Source organism: Xyrauchen texanus, chromosome 3, assembly GCF_025860055.1.
Source record: "Xyrauchen texanus isolate HMW12.3.18 chromosome 3, RBS_HiC_50CHRs, whole genome shotgun sequence".
In the NCBI taxonomy this organism is placed as follows: Eukaryota; Metazoa; Chordata; class Actinopteri; order Cypriniformes; family Catostomidae; genus Xyrauchen; species Xyrauchen texanus.
This window is the reverse complement of record NC_068278.1, coordinates 37,524,549-37,531,331: the sequence shown is the minus strand read 5'-3', so window position 1 is coordinate 37,531,331 and position 6,783 is coordinate 37,524,549.

Genomic DNA, 6,783 nt, shown 5'->3' with positions numbered 1-6,783 from the left:
AAAAAAAAAAGGCAAGCAAAATCACTACACTTCCATGCCCTACTACTACTACTACTACTACTATGGCCGTTCATGTCGAGTACAACAAACTGCTTCCCGTTTTGAGCGTCTCTCTTCCAGAAATGACTTGTAGGCCTCCTGAGAGTCCCTGCTGCCGTTGTTAATTGCTGTGCGCCATTTGGTTCTGTCATTTGCAAGTGCCTCCCAGTTGTCCAGGTTGATGGAGAAAGCCTGAAGATCCCTCTTAATGACGTCTTTAAAACGTAGATGGGGGCGACCATGTGTGCGGAGGGCATTTGCCAGCTCGCCATAAAGCAAGATTTTTGGAAGGCGAAAGTCATTCATTCGATATATATGCCCAGTCCAGCGGAGGTGGCGTTCACAGAGGATGGTGTACAGGTCACTGGAACCAGTTCTCTCAAGTATGACAGAGTTTGGCACATGATCCTTCCAGCATAGACCCAGTATGGAACGAAGGCAGCGAAAATGGAAGGCGTTGAGGCGATGTTCGTGCCTCCTGTATGTTGTCCATGTCTCACTTGCATATAGTAAGGTGCTCAATACACATGCATGGTACACACGAACTTTGAGGAGCAATGAGAGGTTCTTGTTGTGCCAGACACGCTTGCTCAGTTTTCCAAACGTTGATGATGCCTTCCCAATGCGCATGTCAAGCTCTGCGTCAAGGTTATTGTTGTTTGATACGGTGGAACCCAGGTAGGTGAATTTGTCTACCACAGATAGACATGTGTTGTTAATGTATACTGTAGGGTTTAGGGTTGCAGGTTGGGCAAGAATAACTGTCTTTTTAAGACTAATCTGCAAACCAAACTCTAGACATGCAGCAGCAAAAGATGAGCAGAGTAGTTGTAGATCTGCCTCTGAGTGGGCAACAAAGGCAGCATCATCAGCATAAAGCAGCTCACGTACCAGAACATGGCGCACTTTATTCTTCGCCCGCAGTCTGGCCAGATTGAAAAGTTTTCCTGAGCTACGGGTATGTAGAAGAATACCCGAGTCACCAGGGAAGGCACGGCGTAGTAGTGCAGAGAAGAAAATTCCGAAGAGGGTAGGAGCAAGGACACATCCCTGCTTTACCCCACACCTTATCTGGAACTCATCAGAGCGAGTGCCTTCAGACTGTACAGTTGCCTTCATGCCCTCATGAAACTCAATGATCACCTTCAGTAACTTTGGAGGGCAGCCAAGTCTTTGTAAAATGAGGAAAAGTCCAGATCGACTAACGTAGTCAAAGACCTTGGTCAAGTCTACAAACACCAAGAACAGAGGTTTATGCTGTTCTATACACTTCTGTTCTATGGACTGTTCTATGGACTGGTGCCTTGTCGTGGCGGAACAGCTTGTGAGTCTCAATGACCCTGAGAGCTATGCTGGCGGGGGCCTTTTGTACCCCTGGTAGCTTCAAGCAAGCCAGACAGGTCAAAGGCGAGAGACCAGACGAAATCCAGTCCACCCTGCCAGCCCGGCAGCAGGGGCTGGTATGCTGAGTCAGCATCATCTCCAGCTATAAAAACAAGGGGGCCCGTGCAGACTGTAACAACTTCAGAGGAATATCTCTGCTCAGTCTTGCTGGCACTACTATTCTACCACGTCTACAAATCCTTGCTGACCGTATCCTCCCTGAAAGCCAGTGTGGGTTTCGTACTGGCCGCTCCATAGCAGACATGGTTTTCTGTGTCCGTCAACTACAGGAAAAGTGTATAGAACAGCATAAACCTTTTTCTTGGTGTTTGTTAGCCCCAATGGTAGTTAAACGAAACTAAGCTGTGGCATGATTCTCTTTGAATCACTTCAGTCTTTGTAATGCATCTAAGAATCTTGTCTGAATATGCTTTGAACTGTTGAGTCTTTACAGGGCTTTAAAAGCTGTACTGTCTGCCTCATAAATTATACAAGATGAAGATTATTTTTGTCAAAGTTTCTTGTTTTGCATTTTGCAACTCTCTCCCCACCCACACACACACACTTATTTTTTCTCTCAGAAGAAATCTTTGGACTTGTGTGTTAGAGCCTTATATTTTTTATCTTGAGACTAAAGGCTTAGAATTTGTATGTGTTTATGGCATTCTACACAATAAAGGAATGCTGCTCTATCAGACTGATTATATTTATTGCCTGACCGTTTGGCTGTTTGATAGCCATGTACACCTTCTGCATGTTTAAATGCACACTGTTTGCCACATGTATATATCACTATATACTGTGGCTGGGTTCCTCTAAGTATCATTAACATACATGCAAATCACATCCAAATATTTCTACTGCAAAACATCAAGATGTAATGACACATCTGTAAAGTTTTAGTTGATGTTGAGATGTGCAAATCAAAGGAAAAATGTTTATCCCCCCAATTTATGAAAGACCCCAGGTCTTCATACACCCAATCTCTATAATTAATTTACATTTATAAACAGTACATATGTTAAAAAAATTAAAAGAGTAATTATTAAAGTAATTATAGTTCCACATGAACTTACAAAATGTTTATCAGGGTAAGTTTCTTGTTGGCATGGTACAATGCTAAGAAACATAGTATGGTAACTTGATGTTAAATGTTTTTAAATTAATGGGTGTCATTTATGTTCATTTTATTAGGCTACTATAAACATTGTTAATACTTTATTATTACTATATTGCATATTTTGAATTAGTTTAACTGTTAAGCACTGTAGCTAATATGAGTGTAATAATGTTTACGTTAAGACAGCTTGTATTACCATATATATCCTATATAAAAATTAATTGTTGTTTGTTTCATTTGTGTACTTTATGTGCTTTTCTGTATATAGTGAAATGTGTTCCTACTTAGAAGTATACATTTTAATTATTTGATATCATGAGACACCGGCAGCAGTAAAAGGCAAAAAAAAAAAAAAAAATACTAACAGGGGTGCAACTGACATTCAGTATTTTCACAAAGTTGAATTGCACAAGTTACATTTAAATGTGTGTGTGTGTGTATATATATATATAATTTACGTTTAGCAGGGAAATACATTTACAGTGCAGGTTATGGTTACACCAGGCTTGCTTACAGACGCTGGAAATGTTCCGCCCTTTACTGAAACAGAAAATATGATTGGCTAGAAAATATCCAGTCGCGTCTGAAATGAACGTTCGGATTGGTGGATCGCCTTTCCTATGCTATCAGTTGTGCTCCTGCATCTCTGTGCACGTTGAGAATCTCTTTATACACACATACATACATACACATACATATATATATAAGCGTAAAGAGAGTATCTCTTAACGTGCACATAGATGCAGGAGGAGCGCAACTGATAGCGCAGGCAAGGCGATCCACCAATCCGAACGTTCATTTCTCTTGATATATATATATATATATATATAGGCCTATATATGTATGCGGCATGGCATTCACTAAAGCACAGAGGTTTCAGTACAGCGACGCACACTGGGCGTTTCTGAGGGTATGGCCATGACATAAAATTTTTTTAAAACAAATTCAGTTCAGCGCAAATGCGCGTAAGGACAAAACAGAGTTGTTGTATTATTATGATACAGAGGCAGATGATTTTGTAAAAGATGCGGTAGCATTTTAACGTAAGGAACGAGTAACGATAAACCGTCTGTTTTACCGTTTGTGATATATGTGCATATGAACGCAAGATTATTAAAGGGTAACTAAACCCTAAACCAACTATTTTTAGTTAATGATCTGTAAGAATGGGGCTTTATTAGTACTGGTCAGTGGTCATTGATTCAAGTAATTTTTTTGACATTTGTGTATAAAGTGTTTTAATTCTACAATATATGGTGTAAAAACGTCTGAGTGCTGCCCTCTTCAGGTTGAACGGTGGCTACTGCAGTTGAATTTTCCTATTGGCTGTTTGCGGTACTTCGTGATGTAAGCGGTGACAGCTGACGTAAGCAGGTTCCAGCTCACCACGCCCTTGGTACCACTGTAGGGAGTCAGGAGTTGGAATTGCGAGTATTGAAAACGATCAGGATAGAGTATTTTAGCATCTATTTAGCATAGCATTTATATAGTTATTTAGATTATTTCGTGTAGCCTAGGTAGTTAATTAGCATATTTGTTAGTGTAGTATTGTTAGAAGCATAGTTAGTTAGTAGCATAGTATTGCGTCAGTTAGGATAGCTTCAAGTTAGCGTAGATTATCTGTATTTAGTACAGTGGTCAGGATGGTGCGTAGGTGTAATGTTGCTGGTTGCAACAGCACTGCAGGACTGTATTACTTTCCATATAGACTTGGAAATTAGAGCCAGGGGTTGCACGTCCTTGTTCTGGAAGACCATGAGTTCCGCCTAGAGCTGTAGGAGTGTGCAAACTGCATTTTACGCGGGATTGCTTCTCCAACGCAATGGAGGTGGAAATGGGCTTTTCCAAACAGCTCGCGCTGAAAAGCGACGCAGTGCCAAACGCTGCTCCTCCTGCATGGACTCTACCACCTCAGCGGCATCTTGAGGTGAGTGATCATATATATTTGAATCACAATTTATGGTTAGGCTAAAGTTAATCCTCTGGGGCCGACAAACGCGCGTTCGCGATGCGGGAGTGTTAAACATATTGCACCCTTATACATTTTATTACGGTATTGACTACCTGTATAGTTTTATTTGGAGGTATATGGTTTTGTACATGATGACGTTACGCTTTACGTCACATTCTTCTAAGTTGAGAGAACAGCTAACTGATGTTATGTCACACTGAAGGGAACGCTGGTGCGTTTTGGTTGCCGCTCCTAAACTGTTTCACTATTGTTTGTTTTTATGTTGATGCGGTTTTTCTACCTGCTATTTTTAGTTCTCAACTTGTTGCTATGTCGCGGGACTATTTTACATTTGCTGGATTATTGTTTATATCTGCCTGCGTTTTCTGGAGGACCCTGGATCCCTATCCGAGGAGTTTACCCTGTGGCCTTACTTTGAACTTTTCGCTGCCTTGAGACTGTTGCGATCCTGGATCCAAGAAGCATGGCTTTAAGGTACACTGCACACCAGTTGCTGAACTTAAAACAAAACTACTACTTACAAAAAGATGTTTATGCACTCTGTCGAAACGCCGGTCTGCTGAGACGAAGACGGTACATTCATCGGAGTTTTGGCCGTAGATATGACCTCTTTCCTTTTAGCAACATCTGCGTGCCAATGTGTTGGCGTCATGCTAAAAGCGTGTCTCGTACTGGTGCAGTCCTGAGTAATCTATCCTCGTTTGTTCGGTCGGAGTTGCACTCTGTGATGTACCAAAGCCCCGTGAATGTTGGGTTGTTTAATGCACGCTCAGTAAACAATAAAGCCCTGCTTTTATCAGACATTATCGCAGAGCGAAAACTGGACCTATTGTTTTTAACTGAAACATGGCATAAACAAAATGACGGTCTCCTCTTCAACCAGATCACTCCTGAGGGGTATGGACTGTTTGATTTACCGCGATCTACTGGTCGAGGTGGTGGAATTATTGTGGTTCATAATCTGCAATCTAACATCAGCGCTGTGAGTGTACCACAGTTCTCATCTTTTGAATGCCTTGTTTTAAATATTTCTGCTCCAAAGGCAATTACCATCGCTACTGTCTATCGACCACCAAAGGCAAATGAAGCTTTTATGACTGACTTTGCTGACTTGTTGTCAATGTTGTGTTACAAATTTGAGAGAATCCTCATTCTAGGGGATTTCAACATATACATTGATGAAAATGACTGTGCGATGGCAAAAGACTTCCTATTTCTATTAGACTGTTTTAATCTTAAACAGTTTATCAGTGGTCCTACACATAACAAAGGTCATACATTAGACCTTGTGATTGCAAACCAAGCAATTATATCACATCAGTGCACAGTTGATATTGGTCTTTCTGATCATCTGGCAATCTTTTTAATATGGAACTGCCTTTTCCTTCTACGTCTTCTTCACATTCTGTTCATTTTCAGTAAATGGAAATCAATTAATCCGTCAGATTTTGCAGACTCTGTTGTTTCCTGTCTTAGTGGTCCACAGTCATCTCATCTGGAAGATAAGATTTTACATTTGAATGCTGTGCTTGCCTCTAATTTTGATTCTTTTGCTCCCTTGAGGTCACGCAGAGTCTCTTTTTCTCGTTATGCCCCATGGTATAATGATGACCTGCGCTTTAAGAAAAAAGCTTGCCGTAAAATGGAGCGTAAGTGGCGTAACTTCGGGCCTGAATGTATTTTACCAGGCTTGGAAAGATCACTTGGCGGAATATAGATCTGAAATTGAGTCTGCTAGGTCTGTTTATTTTTCCCAGATAATTGATGATAATCTAAGTAATCCAAGACATCTATTTCATACTATAAATAGGCTTCTTACAGCCAATGTTGGCATCTCTCTGCCTGTTTCAAATCAGGTGTGTAATGATTTTCTCAATTTTTTTAGCTCTAAAATTGAAAATGTTTACAAAATGATTCATGCTATACCGGTTTCCTCTTCTATACTACGCTTGCCTTCTTTCTTTGGCACATCCTTTACTATCTTTTCTGAAGTTGACTCTGAGCTGCTTACTAGGGTGGTAACAGGTATGAAAGTTACCAATTGCATACTTGATCCCTCCCTACAAGCCTGTTTAAATCCTGTTTTGATTCATTGTGTCCAGTTGTTCTTGGCATTGTCAATGAATCTTTGTGTTCTGGTGTTGTCCCTGCAGCATTGAAAACTGCTGCTGTAACGCCTGTTCCGAAGAAGCGTGATGCAGAGTTGGATAACATAAATAACTATCGCCCTATATCAAATCTTCCTTTTCTGGCAAAAATTTTGGAACGT